The sequence below is a fragment of the Hyla sarda genome, unplaced genomic scaffold, assembly GCF_029499605.1.
Source record: "Hyla sarda isolate aHylSar1 unplaced genomic scaffold, aHylSar1.hap1 scaffold_303, whole genome shotgun sequence".
NCBI lineage: Eukaryota > Metazoa > Chordata > Amphibia > Anura > Hylidae > Hyla > Hyla sarda.
Window position 1 is genome coordinate 268,788 of NW_026609748.1, and position 16,169 is coordinate 284,956.

Consider the following 16,169-nt stretch of genomic DNA (forward strand, 5'->3'; position numbering starts at 1 on the left):
ACATCACCAAACAGCTCCATAGTCACATACACAGCAAAGGAGAGATGTTGTTTACACCTAGTGATGTCAGTGGTATTGAGTGACATCACAGCACAGTGCTAAGGCTCCTGGGCCTGGACACAGCAGCGGCTGCAATATCTCAACGGAGAATACGTTTATATATATGTGTGTGTGTGCGCGTATATATATATATATATATATATATATATATATATATTTCTCCGCCGAAATCACTTTTAAACCCATTTCCACCTTTTTTTCCCTTCTCTTCCTCTTACTTTTTTTTCACGTTTTTTTACGTTTTTCTCCTTTTCGCCTCTTTTCTGGGCGTATTATTCTTCTTTTTCTTCTTTTTTTTCGTCTAATGCATACCCCATCAGTGCAGCAATGCTTATTCAATACCGCCAGCAGATGGAGACACTGGGGGATAATTTTCTAAGGATTTATACTGATTTTTCCTGTCTGAATTTGTCGCACAGAAAGTTGCAGGCCAAATATGTGTGACATTTCTGCGACTTTAGCTTCTAGAGCATTTTTACAACATTATACATAGGTGCTGAATACATAAAAAGCGACTGTTCAGCGACAGACAAGTCGCATCGGCTGAAAGTAGGCCAGAATGTCAGTCCATGTTGGAGCAGGTTTAGATACAGTCTAAAGCATAGATCTCAAAGTCTGTGCACAGAATTTAGCAAGGGCCTCGCACCTTCTGATGCATCAGGTAGGTGCACAATAGCATAGCCTAACCCTCTGTACTTTGGTCTATATTGATGCGGGACATAGACAGCCAGCTGATGACCAATCCATTAGTGCAATGGATGGCTGGAAGCATTTGTCTTTGCCTTTGCAATACCACAGAAGCAATGCATGGTCAATGTACAGCAATGACACACCTGTGTGAACAGCCAGGAGACCCCCCCCCCCCATGTTATGTTACATAGTTACATAGTTAGTACGGTCGAAAAAAGACATATGTCCATCAAGTTCAACCAGGGAATTAAGGGGTAGGGGTGTGGCGCGATATTGGGGAAGGGATGAGATTTTATATTTCTTCATAAGCATTAATCTTATTTTGTCAATTAGGAACATTCAGCACCCACCCGCTATCAAGGCAGCTGCCTATCATGTCATGCCCTACCTGCACAGGTGTGCTGGCTACTCAAATGATCCAATTAAGGAGGCCATTTAGTCAGCAGCAGCAGAAGTCCTGTGCCTGGACGCTCCAACAGCGGCCAGACACAAGCAGAAGCAGAAGCAGCAGCAGCACCACCTTTTGTTTTTTGGCTGCAGCAGCAGCAGCAGCAAGGCCCACAGGGCTGGCTAGCTGGCTAGCCAGCAAGCAGGTAGCAATGAAAGTAGGAATCTTTCTTTTTAACCCTGTAAGGGGGTGGTGCACTGTACCCGAAGATACTGCCATATCGGGTCAATGCATAGGGCGACGGAAGCAAGCTTCGAAATCGGCCCCCGTTCTCAAAAATCCATTTAATATATGGTCCCCAGATAGGGGACGTATCAGATATTAAACTGATAAGAACAGATTTTTTTTTTTTTTTTTTATCTAAAGCCGAGGAACGTGCTTTCGATTCACCCAAAGTGCAAGAAAAAGTGCAAACGTGTTACACTAAAAAAACGTGCACAAAGGATGCGGTCTATCGCAAGCCCTTCTCCGATAGGAGAGAGGCCCCCCAACAAACCTTACCCTTCGCCTCCGGACCAAAAGGTACCTGCGAGGTTCCAGGTTCGATGTCCCTTTTCGCCGAAGCTACTAGGGGACCACAAATGCTCCCGGCATCCCCCTTGGCGTTAGCCAAGGTATCTGCCCGCAGAGCCGATTACGGTAGGTACCCTGCCAAAGCAGAAGTACCCGGGGTGTTTGCAGGGAGTTGCGGAACCTAATGGCCACACACACCTCCCCTAGACCGCCAGGAGGGACACCCAGAAGGGCTACCGCATCCTGACAAATCCTGTGAACACACAACACGCAAAAAGTGACACAGTGAGACAAAAAAGAAATAAATAAGTGAATGTGTGCAGATATACTGCCCGGACATCCGGCCGGATCTATAAAAATTTCTCTGATCCTAGCCAGAAGGCCGGGAATCAAGAGGTGAGTGCCACAAGGTGAAGAGATTATGGTGCCCGTGCTTCAACTCAGTGAGTCTATTCTCCCAGTGAGTTTCGGCACCTCGGGGTCACCACTCCCCGAGGCACAAAAGTACCTCGGCTCTAGACCCTCTCAGCCTCATGGCGAGACCCGGAGGGAACAGGTCACATCGGGGCAGCCGTCGAGCTGATTCCTCAGAACCAGCCCCGGAAAGCCCTGGTACACCTGCATCCTCCATGCAGCACCCATCCCCACCAGCATGAAAACTGATAAGAACAGATACTACACTTGATCTTAGCCAAAAGGCCGAGAAGCGATAACCGTGAAAGGGGCGGGCCCAACAAGGTCCCCTTCATGGGCACTATCACTGCTTGCTGTCAGGGAGGCTGCCAGACAATTTTCCATGCACACTCTGGGCTGGGGGGCAGTCAACCACCAGTACACACAGCAGAACCTAAACCCATACCATTATTGCTAAGCAGCAAGACAGGGGCCCATTGCACTCCCACGGGGCCTTTTTAAATGCAATCCATAACCCGGATTTGCCAGGAACCCTTCTTACTCCTCCTACTTGCATGTGACACTGGGCTTAGGATCTGCATAGGAAACACACACACAAGCACACACCTACCTTTGTTGCCTGCAGATGCCTCCTTGGCTGTCCCCAAACGGTATCAAACCAACACCCACGGGAAGCTGTAAGCATAGAGGACATGCCTGCACCCCATTGGACTTACCTGTGTGGGTTAAACCCGGGTTATTTGACAACCTATGGCGGTGATGGTTCTGCTCAGGCAGAGCAGTGCTGATGCTCCTCATAAAGCTGTCGCTGCTGTGAAGGTTCTAGGTGACATCACAAATCCCTATGGTTACATACACAACAAAGCTGGGTTGTTGTTGTTTACACTCTGCAAGGCCTGTGGAAGTGAGTGACATCATAGCACTGTAGTTCTGAGGGTTCTAGATGGATGCAACAATCTCCTGTTGCTTCTATGAAGGCCATAATAGACGACATCACCAAACAGCTCCATAGTCACATACACAGCAAAGGAGAGATGTTGTTTACACCTAGTGATGTCAGTGGTATTGAGTGACATCACAGCACAGTGCTAAGGCTCCTGGGCCTGGACACAGCAGCGGCTGCAATATCTCAACGGAGAATACGTTTATATATATGTGTGTGTGTGCGCGTATATATATATATATATATATATATATATATATATATATATATATATATATATATATATTTCTCCGCCGAAATCACTTTTAAACCCATTTCCACCTTTTTTTCCCTTCTCTTCCTCTTACTTTTTTTTCACGTTTTTTTACGTTTTTCTCCTTTTCGCCTCTTTTCTGGGCGTATTATTCTTCTTTTTCTTCTTTTTTTTCGTCTAATGCATACCCCATCAGTGCAGCAATGCTTATTCAATACCGCCAGCAGATGGAGACACTGGGGGATAATTTTCTAAGGATTTATACTGATTTTTCCTGTCTGAATTTGTCGCACAGAAAGTTGCAGGCCAAATATGTGTGACATTTCTGCGACTTTAGCTTCTAGAGCATTTTTACAACATTATACATAGGTGCTGAATACATAAAAAGCGACTGTTCAGCGACAGACAAGTCGCATCGGCTGAAAGTAGGCCAGAATGTCAGTCCATGTTGGAGCAGGTTTAGATACAGTCTAAAGCATAGATCTCAAAGTCTGTGCACAGAATTTAGCAAGGGCCTCGCACCTTCTGATGCATCAGGTAGGTGCACAATAGCATAGCCTAACCCTCTGTACTTTGGTCTATATTGATGCGGGACATAGACAGCCAGCTGATGACCAATCCATTAGTGCAATGGATGGCTGGAAGCATTTGTCTTTGCCTTTGCAATACCACAGAAGCAATGCATGGTCAATGTACAGCAATGACACACCTGTGTGAACAGCCAGGAGACCCCCCCCCCCATGTTATGTTACATAGTTACATAGTTAGTACGGTCGAAAAAAGACATATGTCCATCAAGTTCAACCAGGGAATTAAGGGGTAGGGGTGTGGCGCGATATTGGGGAAGGGATGAGATTTTATATTTCTTCATAAGCATTAATCTTATTTTGTCAATTAGGAACATTCAGCACCCACCCGCTATCAAGGCAGCTGCCTATCATGTCATGCCCTACCTGCACAGGTGTGCTGGCTACTCAAATGATCCAATTAAGGAGGCCATTTAGTCAGCAGCAGCAGAAGTCCTGTGCCTGGACGCTCCAACAGCGGCCAGACACAAGCAGAAGCAGCAGCAGCACCACCTTTTGTTTTTTGGCTGCAGCAGCAGCAGCAGCAAGGCCCACAGGGCTGGCTAGCTGGCTAGCCAGCAAGCAGGTAGCAATGAAAGTAGGAATCTTTCTTTTTAACCCTGTAAGGGGGTGGTGCACTGTACCCGAAGATACTGCCATATCGGGTCAATGCATAGGGCGACGGAAGCAAGCTTCGAAATCGGCCCCCGTTCTCAAAAATCCATTTAATATATGGTCCCCAGATAGGGGACGTATCAGATATTAAACTGATAAGAACAGATACTACACTTGATCTTAGCCAAAAGGCCGAGAAGCGATAACCGTGAAAGGGGCGGGCCCAACAAGGTCCCCTTCATGGGCACTATCACTGCTTGCTGTCAGGGAGGCTGCCAGACAATTTTCCATGCACACTCTGGGCTGGGGGGCAGTCAACCACCAGTACACACAGCAGAACCTAAACCCATACCATTATTGCTAAGCAGCAAGACAGGGGCCCATTGCACTCCCACGGGGCCTTTTTAAATGCAATCCATAACCCGGATTTGCCAGGAACCCTTCTTACTCCTCCTACTTGCATGTGACACTGGGCTTAGGATCTGCATAGGAAACACACACACAAGCACACACCTACCTTTGTTGCCTGCAGATGCCTCCTTGGCTGTCCCCAAACGGTATCAAACCAACACCCACGGGAAGCTGTAAGCATAGAGGACATGCCTGCACCCCATTGGACTTACCTGTGTGGGTTAAACCCGGGTTATTTGACAACCTATGGCGGTGATGGTTCTGCTCAGGCAGAGCAGTGCTGATGCTCCTCATAAAGCTGTCGCTGCTGTGAAGGTTCTAGGTGACATCACAAATCCCTATGGTTACATACACAACAAAGCTGGGTTGTTGTTGTTTACACTCTGCAAGGCCTGTGGAAGTGAGTGACATCATAGCACTGTAGTTCTGAGGGTTCTAGATGGATGCAACAATCTCCTGTTGCTTCTATGAAGGCCGTAATAGACGACATCACCAAACAGCTCCATAGTCACATACACAGCAAAGGAGAGATGTTGTTTACACCTAGTGATGTCAGTGGTATTGAGTGACATCACAGCACAGTGCTAAGGCTCCTGGGCCTGGACACAGCAGCGGCTGCAATATCTCAACGGAGAATACGTTTATATATATGTGTGTGTGTGCGCGTATATATATATATATATATATATATATATATATATTTCTCCGCCGAAATCACTTTTAAACCCATTTCCACCTTTTTTTCCCTTCTCTTCCTCTTACTTTTTTTTCACGTTTTTTTACGTTTTTCTCCTTTTCGCCTCTTTTCTGGGCGTATTATTCTTCTTTTTCTTCTTTTTTTTCGTCTAATGCATACCCCATCAGTGCAGCAATGCTTATTCAATACCGCCAGCAGATGGAGACACTGGGGGATAATTTTCTAAGGATTTATACTGATTTTTCCTGTCTGAATTTGTCGCACAGAAAGTTGCAGGCCAAATATGTGTGACATTTCTGCGACTTTAGCTTCTAGAGCATTTTTACAACATTATACATAGGTGCTGAATACATAAAAAGCGACTGTTCAGCGACAGACAAGTCGCATCGGCTGAAAGTAGGCCAGAATGTCAGTCCATGTTGGAGCAGGTTTAGATACAGTCTAAAGCATAGATCTCAAAGTCTGTGCACAGAATTTAGCAAGGGCCTCGCACCTTCTGATGCATCAGGTAGGTGCACAATAGCATAGCCTAACCCTCTGTACTTTGGTCTATATTGATGCGGGACATAGACAGCCAGCTGATGACCAATCCATTAGTGCAATGGATGGCTGGAAGCATTTGTCTTTGCCTTTGCAATACCACAGAAGCAATGCATGGTCAATGTACAGCAATGACACACCTGTGTGAACAGCCAGGAGACCCCCCCCCCCATGTTATGTTACATAGTTACATAGTTAGTACGGTCGAAAAAAGACATATGTCCATCAAGTTCAACCAGGGAATTAAGGGGTAGGGGTGTGGCGCGATATTGGGGAAGGGATGAGATTTTATATTTCTTCATAAGCATTAATCTTATTTTGTCAATTAGGAACATTCAGCACCCACCCGCTATCAAGGCAGCTGCCTATCATGTCATGCCCTACCTGCACAGGTGTGCTGGCTACTCAAATGATCCAATTAAGGAGGCCATTTAGTCAGCAGCAGCAGAAGTCCTGTGCCTGGACGCTCCAACAGCGGCCAGACACAAGCAGAAGCAGCAGCAGCACCACCTTTTGTTTTTTGGCTGCAGCAGCAGCAGCAGCAAGGCCCACAGGGCTGGCTAGCTGGCTAGCCAGCAAGCAGGTAGCAATGAAAGTAGGAATCTTTCTTTTTAACCCTGTAAGGGGGTGGTGCACTGTACCCGAAGATACTGCCATATCGGGTCAATGCATAGGGCGACGGAAGCAAGCTTCGAAATCGGCCCCCGTTCTCAAAAATCCATTTAATATATGGTCCCCAGATAGGGGACGTATCAGATATTAAACTGATAAGAACAGATACTACACTTGATCTTAGCCAAAAGGCCGAGAAGCGATAACCGTGAAAGGGGCGGGCCCAACAAGGTCCCCTTCATGGGCACTATCACTGCTTGCTGTCAGGGAGGCTGCCAGACAATTTTCCATGCACACTCTGGGCTGGGGGGCAGTCAACCACCAGTACACACAGCAGAACCTAAACCCATACCATTATTGCTAAGCAGCAAGACAGGGGCCCATTGCACTCCCACGGGGCCTTTTTAAATGCAATCCATAACCCGGATTTGCCAGGAACCCTTCTTACTCCTCCTACTTGCATGTGACACTGGGCTTAGGATCTGCATAGGAAACACACACACAAGCACACACCTACCTTTGTTGCCTGCAGATGCCTCCTTGGCTGTCCCCAAACGGTATCAAACCAACACCCACGGGAAGCTGTAAGCATAGAGGACATGCCTGCACCCCATTGGACTTACCTGTGTGGGTTAAACCCGGGTTATTTGACAACCTATGGCGGTGATGGTTCTGCTCAGGCAGAGCAGTGCTGATGCTCCTCATAAAGCTGTCGCTGCTGTGAAGGTTCTAGGTGACATCACAAATCCCTATGGTTACATACACAACAAAGCTGGGTTGTTGTTGTTTACACTCTGCAAGGCCTGTGGAAGTGAGTGACATCATAGCACTGTAGTTCTGAGGGTTCTAGATGGATGCAACAATCTCCTGTTGCTTCTATGAAGGCCATAATAGACGACATCACCAAACAGCTCCATAGTCACATACACAGCAAAGGAGAGATGTTGTTTACACCTAGTGATGTCAGTGGTATTGAGTGACATCACAGCACAGTGCTAAGGCTCCTGGGCCTGGACACAGCAGCGGCTGCAATATCTCAACGGAGAATACGTTTATATATATGTGTGTGTGTGCGCGTATATATATATATATATATATATATATATATATATATATATATATTTCTCCGCCGAAATCACTTTTAAACCCATTTCCACCTTTTTTTCCCTTCTCTTCCTCTTACTTTTTTTTCACGTTTTTTTACGTTTTTCTCCTTTTCGCCTCTTTTCTGGGCGTATTATTCTTCTTTTTCTTCTTTTTTTTCGTCTAATGCATACCCCATCAGTGCAGCAATGCTTATTCAATACCGCCAGCAGATGGAGACACTGGGGGATAATTTTCTAAGGATTTATACTGATTTTTCCTGTCTGAATTTGTCGCACAGAAAGTTGCAGGCCAAATATGTGTGACATTTCTGCGACTTTAGCTTCTAGAGCATTTTTACAACATTATACATAGGTGCTGAATACATAAAAAGCGACTGTTCAGCGACAGACAAGTCGCATCGGCTGAAAGTAGGCCAGAATGTCAGTCCATGTTGGAGCAGGTTTAGATACAGTCTAAAGCATAGATCTCAAAGTCTGTGCACAGAATTTAGCAAGGGCCTCGCACCTTCTGATGCATCAGGTAGGTGCACAATAGCATAGCCTAACCCTCTGTACTTTGGTCTATATTGATGCGGGACATAGACAGCCAGCTGATGACCAATCCATTAGTGCAATGGATGGCTGGAAGCATTTGTCTTTGCCTTTGCAATACCACAGAAGCAATGCATGGTCAATGTACAGCAATGACACACCTGTGTGAACAGCCAGGAGACCCCCCCCCCCCATGTTATGTTACATAGTTACATAGTTAGTACGGTCGAAAAAAGACATATGTCCATCAAGTTCAACCAGGGAATTAAGGGGTAGGGGTGTGGCGCGATATTGGGGAAGGGATGAGATTTTATATTTCTTCATAAGCATTAATCTTATTTTGTCAATTAGGAACATTCAGCACCCACCCGCTATCAAGGCAGCTGCCTATCATGTCATGCCCTACCTGCACAGGTGTGCTGGCTACTCAAATGATCCAATTAAGGAGGCCATTTAGTCAGCAGCAGCAGAAGTCCTGTGCCTGGACGCTCCAACAGCGGCCAGACACAAGCAGAAGCAGAAGCAGCAGCAGCACCACCTTTTGTTTTTTGGCTGCAGCAGCAGCAGCAGCAAGGCCCACAGGGCTGGCTAGCTGGCTAGCCAGCAAGCAGGTAGCAATGAAAGTAGGAATCTTTCTTTTTAACCCTGTAAGGGGGTGGTGCACTGTACCCGAAGATACTGCCATATCGGGTCAATGCATAGGGCGACGGAAGCAAGCTTCGAAATCGGCCCCCGTTCTCAAAAATCCATTTAATATATGGTCCCCAGATAGGGGACGTATCAGATATTAAACTGATAAGAACAGATACTACACTTGATCTTAGCCAAAAGGCCGAGAAGCGATAACCGTGAAAGGGGCGGGCCCAACAAGGTCCCCTTCATGGGCACTATCACTGCTTGCTGTCAGGGAGGCTGCCAGACAATTTTCCATGCACACTCTGGGCTGGGGGGCAGTCAACCACCAGTACACACAGCAGAACCTAAACCCATACCATTATTGCTAAGCAGCAAGACAGGGGCCCATTGCACTCCCACGGGGCCTTTTTAAATGCAATCCATAACCCGGATTTGCCAGGAACCCTTCTTACTCCTCCTACTTGCATGTGACACTGGGCTTAGGATCTGCATAGGAAACACACACACAAGCACACACCTACCTTTGTTGCCTGCAGATGCCTCCTTGGCTGTCCCCAAACGGTATCAAACCAACACCCACGGGAAGCTGTAAGCATAGAGGACATGCCTGCACCCCATTGGACTTACCTGTGTGGGTTAAACCCGGGTTATTTGACAACCTATGGCGGTGATGGTTCTGCTCAGGCAGAGCAGTGCTGATGCTCCTCATAAAGCTGTCGCTGCTGTGAAGGTTCTAGGTGACATCACAAATCCCTATGGTTACATACACAACAAAGCTGGGTTGTTGTTGTTTACACTCTGCAAGGCCTGTGGAAGTGAGTGACATCATAGCACTGTAGTTCTGAGGGTTCTAGATGGATGCAACAATCTCCTGTTGCTTCTATGAAGGCCATAATAGACGACATCACCAAACAGCTCCATAGTCACATACACAGCAAAGGAGAGATGTTGTTTACACCTAGTGATGTCAGTGGTATTGAGTGACATCACAGCACAGTGCTAAGGCTCCTGGGCCTGGACACAGCAGCGGCTGCAATATCTCAACGGAGAATACGTTTATATATATGTGTGTGTGTGCGCGTATATATATATATATATATATATATATATATATATATATATATATATTTCTCCGCCGAAATCACTTTTAAACCCATTTCCACCTTTTTTTCCCTTCTCTTCCTCTTACTTTTTTTTCAAGTTTTTTTACGTTTTTCTCCTTTTCGCCTCTTTTCTGGGCGTATTATTCTTCTTTTTCTTCTTTTTTTTCGTCTAATGCATACCCCATCAGTGCAGCAATGCTTATTCAATACCGCCAGCAGATGGAGACACTGGGGGATAATTTTCTAAGGATTTATACTGATTTTTCCTGTCTGAATTTGTCGCACAGAAAGTTGCAGGCCAAATATGTGTGACATTTCTGCGACTTTAGCTTCTAGAGCATTTTTACAACATTATACATAGGTGCTGAATACATAAAAAGCGACTGTTCAGCGACAGACAAGTCGCATCGGCTGAAAGTAGGCCAGAATGTCAGTCCATGTTGGAGCAGGTTTAGATACAGTCTAAAGCATAGATCTCAAAGTCTGTGCACAGAATTTAGCAAGGGCCTCGCACCTTCTGATGCATCAGGTAGGTGCACAATAGCATAGCCTAACCCTCTGTACTTTGGTCTATATTGATGCGGGACATAGACAGCCAGCTGATGACCAATCCATTAGTGCAATGGATGGCTGGAAGCATTTGTCTTTGCCTTTGCAATACCACAGAAGCAATGCATGGTCAATGTACAGCAATGACACACCTGTGTGAACAGCCAGGAGACCCCCCCCCCCATGTTATGTTACATAGTTACATAGTTAGTACGGTCGAAAAAAGACATATGTCCATCAAGTTCAACCAGGGAATTAAGGGGTAGGGGTGTGGCGCGATATTGGGGAAGGGATGAGATTTTATATTTCTTCATAAGCATTAATCTTATTTTGTCAATTAGGAACATTCAGCACCCACCCGCTATCAAGGCAGCTGCCTATCATGTCATGCCCTACCTGCACAGGTGTGCTGGCTACTCAAATGATCCAATTAAGGAGGCCATTTAGTCAGCAGCAGCAGAAGTCCTGTGCCTGGACGCTCCAACAGCGGCCAGACACAAGCAGAAGCAGAAGCAGCAGCAGCACCACCTTTTGTTTTTTGGCTGCAGCAGCAGCAGCAGCAAGGCCCACAGGGCTGGCTAGCTGGCTAGCCAGCAAGCAGGTAGCAATGAAAGTAGGAATCTTTCTTTTTAACCCTGTAAGGGGGTGGTGCACTGTACCCGAAGATACTGCCATATCGGGTCAATGCATAGGGCGACGGAAGCAAGCTTCGAAATCGGCCCTCGTTCTCAAAAATCCATTTAATATATGGTCCCCAGATAGGGGACGTATCAGATATTAAACTGATAAGAACAGATACTACACTTGATCTTAGCCAAAAGGCCGAGAAGCGATAACCGTGAAAGGGGCGGGCCCAACAAGGTCCCCTTCATGGGCACTATCACTGCTTGCTGTCAGGGAGGCTGCCAGACAATTTTCCATGCACACTCTGGGCTGGGGGGCAGTCAACCACCAGTACACACAGCAGAACCTAAACCCATACCATTATTGCTAAGCAGCAAGACAGGGGCCCATTGCACTCCCACGGGGCCTTTTTAAATGCAATCCATAACCCGGATTTGCCAGGAACCCTTCTTACTCCTCCTACTTGCATGTGACACTGGGCTTAGGATCTGCATAGGAAACACACACACAAGCACACACCTACCTTTGTTGCCTGCAGATGCCTCCTTGGCTGTCCCCAAACGGTATCAAACCAACACCCACGGGAAGCTGTAAGCATAGAGGACATGCCTGCACCCCATTGGACTTACCTGTGTGGGTTAAACCCGGGTTATTTGACAACCTATGGCGGTGATGGTTCTGCTCAGGCAGAGCAGTGCTGATGCTCCTCATAAAGCTGTCGCTGCTGTGAAGGTTCTAGGTGACATCACAAATCCCTATGGTTACATACACAACAAAGCTGGGTTGTTGTTGTTTACACTCTGCAAGGCCTGTGGAAGTGAGTGACATCATAGCACTGTAGTTCTGAGGGTTCTAGATGGATGCAACAATCTCCTGTTGCTTCTATGAAGGCCATAATAGACGACATCACCAAACAGCTCCATAGTCACATACACAGCAAAGGAGAGATGTTGTTTACACCTAGTGATGTCAGTGGTATTGAGTGACATCACAGCACAGTGCTAAGGCTCCTGGGCCTGGACACAGCAGCGGCTGCAATATCTCAACGGAGAATACGTTTATATATATGTGTGTGTGTGCGCGTATATATATATATATATATATATATATATATATATATATATATATTTCTCCGCCGAAATCACTTTTAAACCCATTTCCACCTTTTTTTCCCTTCTCTTCCTCTTACTTTTTTTTCACGTTTTTTTACGTTTTTCTCCTTTTCGCCTCTTTTCTGGGCGTATTATTCTTCTTTTTCTTCTTTTTTTTCGTCTAATGCATACCCCATCAGTGCAGCAATGCTTATTCAATACCGCCAGCAGATGGAGACACTGGGGGATAATTTTCTAAGGATTTATACTGATTTTTCCTGTCTGAATTTGTCGCACAGAAAGTTGCAGGCCAAATATGTGTGACATTTCTGCGACTTTAGCTTCTAGAGCATTTTTACAACATTATACATAGGTGCTGAATACATAAAAAGCGACTGTTCAGCGACAGACAAGTCGCATCGGCTGAAAGTAGGCCAGAATGTCAGTCCATGTTGGAGCAGGTTTAGATACAGTCTAAAGCATAGATCTCAAAGTCTGTGCACAGAATTTAGCAAGGGCCTCGCACCTTCTGATGCATCAGGTAGGTGCACAATAGCATAGCCTAACCCTCTGTACTTTGGTCTATATTGATGCGGGACATAGACAGCCAGCTGATGACCAATCCATTAGTGCAATGGATGGCTGGAAGCATTTGTCTTTGCCTTTGCAATACCACAGAAGCAATGCATGGTCAATGTACAGCAATGACACACCTGTGTGAACAGCCAGGAGACCCCCCCCCCCCATGTTATGTTACATAGTTACATAGTTAGTACGGTCGAAAAAAGACATATGTCCATCAAGTTCAACCAGGGAATTAAGGGGTAGGGGTGTGGCGCGATATTGGGGAAGGGATGAGATTTTATATTTCTTCATAAGCATTAATCTTATTTTGTCAATTAGGAACATTCAGCACCCACCCGCTATCAAGGCAGCTGCCTATCATGTCATGCCCTACCTGCACAGGTGTGCTGGCTACTCAAATGATCCAATTAAGGAGGCCATTTAGTCAGCAGCAGCAGAAGTCCTGTGCCTGGACGCTCCAACAGCGGCCAGACACAAGCAGAAGCAGAAGCAGCAGCAGCACCACCTTTTGTTTTTTGGCTGCAGCAGCAGCAGCAGCAAGGCCCACAGGGCTGGCTAGCTGGCTAGCCAGCAAGCAGGTAGCAATGAAAGTAGGAATCTTTCTTTTTAACCCTGTAAGGGGGTGGTGCACTGTACCCGAAGATACTGCCATATCGGGTCAATGCATAGGGCGACGGAAGCAAGCTTCGAAATCGGCCCCCGTTCTCAAAAATCCATTTAATATATGGTCCCCAGATAGGGGACGTATCAGATATTAAACTGATAAGAACAGATACTACACTTGATCTTAGCCAAAAGGCCGAGAAGCGATAACCGTGAAAGGGGCGGGCCCAACAAGGTCCCCTTCATGGGCACTATCACTGCTTGCTGTCAGGGAGGCTGCCAGACAATTTTCCATGCACACTCTGGGCTGGGGGGCAGTCAACCACCAGTACACACAGCAGAACCTAAACCCATACCATTATTGCTAAGCAGCAAGACAGGGGCCCATTGCACTCCCACGGGGCCTTTTTAAATGCAATCCATAACCCGGATTTGCCAGGAACCCTTCTTACTCCTCCTACTTGCATGTGACACTGGGCTTAGGATCTGCATAGGAAACACACACACAAGCACACACCTACCTTTGTTGCCTGCAGATGCCTCCTTGGCTGTCCCCAAACGGTATCAAACCAACACCCACGGGAAGCTGTAAGCATAGAGGACATGCCTGCACCCCATTGGACTTACCTGTGTGGGTTAAACCCGGGTTATTTGACAACCTATGGCGGTGATGGTTCTGCTCAGGCAGAGCAGTGCTGATGCTCCTCATAAAGCTGTCGCTGCTGTGAAGGTTCTAGGTGACATCACAAATCCCTATGGTTACATACACAACAAAGCTGGGTTGTTGTTGTTTACACTCTGCAAGGCCTGTGGAAGTGAGTGACATCATAGCACTGTAGTTCTGAGGGTTCTAGATGGATGCAACAATCTCCTGTTGCTTCTATGAAGGCCATAATAGACGACATCACCAAACAGCTCCATAGTCACATACACAGCAAAGGAGAGATGTTGTTTACACCTAGTGATGTCAGTGGTATTGAGTGACATCACAGCACAGTGCTAAGGCTCCTGGGCCTGGACACAGCAGCGGCTGCAATATCTCAACGGAGAATACGTTTATATATATGTGTGTGTGTGCGCGTATATATATATATATATATATATATATATATATATATATATATTTCTCCGCCGAAATCACTTTTAAACCCATTTCCACCTTTTTTTCCCTTCTCTTCCTCTTACTTTTTTTTCACGTTTTTTTACGTTTTTCTCCTTTTCGCCTCTTTTCTGGGCGTATTATTCTTCTTTTTCTTCTTTTTTTTCTTCTAATGCATACCCCATCAGTGCAGCAATGCTTATTCAATACCGCCAGCAGATGGAGACACTGGGGGATAATTTTCTAAGGATTTATACTGATTTTTCCTGTCTGAATTTGTCGCACAGAAAGTTGCAGGCCAAATATGTGTGACATTTCTGCGACTTTAGCTTCTAGAGCATTTTTACAACATTATACATAGGTGCTGAATACATAAAAAGCGACTGTTCAGCGACAGACAAGTCGCATCGGCTGAAAGTAGGCCAGAATGTCAGTCCATGTTGGAGCAGGTTTAGATACAGTCTAAAGCATAGATCTCAAAGTCTGTGCACAGAATTTAGCAAGGGCCTCGCACCTTCTGATGCATCAGGTAGGTGCACAATAGCATAGCCTAACCCTCTGTACTTTGGTCTATATTGATGCGGGACATAGACAGCCAGCTGATGACCAATCCATTAGTGCAATGGATGGCTGGAAGCATTTGTCTTTGCCTTTGCAATACCACAGAAGCAATGCATGGTCAATGTACAGCAATGACACACCTGTGTGAACAGCCAGGAGACCCCCCCCCCCATGTTATGTTACATAGTTACATAGTTAGTACGGTCGAAAAAAGACATATGTCCATCAAGTTCAACCAGGGAATTAAGGGGTAGGGGTGTGGCGCGATATTGGGGAAGGGATGAGATTTTATATTTCTTCATAAGCATTAATCTTATTTTGTCAATTAGGAACATTCAGCACCCACCCGCTATCAAGGCAGCTGCCTATCATGTCATGCCCTACCTGCACAGGTGTGCTGGCTACTCAAATGATCCAATTAAGGAGGCCATTTAGTCAGCAGCAGCAGAAGTCCTGTGCCTGGACGCTCCAACAGCGGCCAGACACAAGCAGAAGCAGCAGCAGCACCACCTTTTGTTTTTTGGCTGCAGCAGCAGCAGCAGCAAGGCCCACAGGGCTGGCTAGCTGGCTAGCCAGCAAGCAGGTAGCAATGAAAGTAGGAATCTTTCTTTTTAACCCTGTAAGGGGGTGGTGCACTGTACCCGAAGATACTGCCATATCGGGTCAATGCATAGGGCGACGGAAGCAAGCTTCGAAATCGGCCCCCGTTCTCAAAAATCCATTTAATATATGGTCCCCAGATAGGGGACGTATCAGATATTAAACTGATAAGAACAGATACTACACTTGATCTTAGCCAAAAGGCCGAGAAGCGATAACCGTGAAAGGGGCGGGCCCAACAAGGTCCCCTTCATGGGCACTATCACTGCTTGCTGTCAGGGAGGCTGCCAGACAATTTTCCATGCACACTCTGGGCTGG

General features: G+C 46.3%; 7 non-coding genes and 1 pseudogene across 7 annotated transcripts; all 8 read right to left on the reverse strand.

Moving 5' to 3' along the window:
* Positions 1-1,385: 1,385 nt before the first annotated feature.
* Positions 1,386-1,569, reverse strand: LOC130327834 (U2 spliceosomal RNA). Its single transcript, XR_008872139.1, has one exon. It is a non-coding gene; the product is annotated as a U2 spliceosomal RNA (small nuclear RNA).
* A 693-nt stretch (positions 1,570-2,262) lies between these two features.
* On the reverse strand, positions 2,263-2,422 carry LOC130327841 (U2 spliceosomal RNA; annotated as a pseudogene).
* A 2,093-nt stretch (positions 2,423-4,515) lies between these two features.
* LOC130327788 (U2 spliceosomal RNA) lies at positions 4,516-4,706 on the reverse strand. Its single transcript, XR_008872097.1, has one exon. It is a non-coding gene; the product is annotated as a U2 spliceosomal RNA (small nuclear RNA).
* A 2,069-nt stretch (positions 4,707-6,775) lies between these two features.
* On the reverse strand, positions 6,776-6,966 carry LOC130327789 (U2 spliceosomal RNA). The gene has a single exon (XR_008872098.1). It is a non-coding gene; the product is annotated as a U2 spliceosomal RNA (small nuclear RNA).
* Positions 6,967-9,052: 2,086 nt separating this feature from the next.
* Positions 9,053-9,243, reverse strand: LOC130327790 (U2 spliceosomal RNA). The gene has a single exon (XR_008872099.1). It is a non-coding gene; the product is annotated as a U2 spliceosomal RNA (small nuclear RNA).
* A 2,087-nt stretch (positions 9,244-11,330) lies between these two features.
* LOC130327723 (U2 spliceosomal RNA) lies at positions 11,331-11,521 on the reverse strand. The gene has a single exon (XR_008872039.1). It is a non-coding gene; the product is annotated as a U2 spliceosomal RNA (small nuclear RNA).
* Positions 11,522-13,607: 2,086 nt separating this feature from the next.
* LOC130327792 (U2 spliceosomal RNA) lies at positions 13,608-13,798 on the reverse strand. Its single transcript, XR_008872101.1, has one exon. It is a non-coding gene; the product is annotated as a U2 spliceosomal RNA (small nuclear RNA).
* A 2,077-nt stretch (positions 13,799-15,875) lies between these two features.
* On the reverse strand, positions 15,876-16,066 carry LOC130327793 (U2 spliceosomal RNA). The gene has a single exon (XR_008872102.1). It is a non-coding gene; the product is annotated as a U2 spliceosomal RNA (small nuclear RNA).
* Positions 16,067-16,169: the final 103 nt, after the last annotated feature.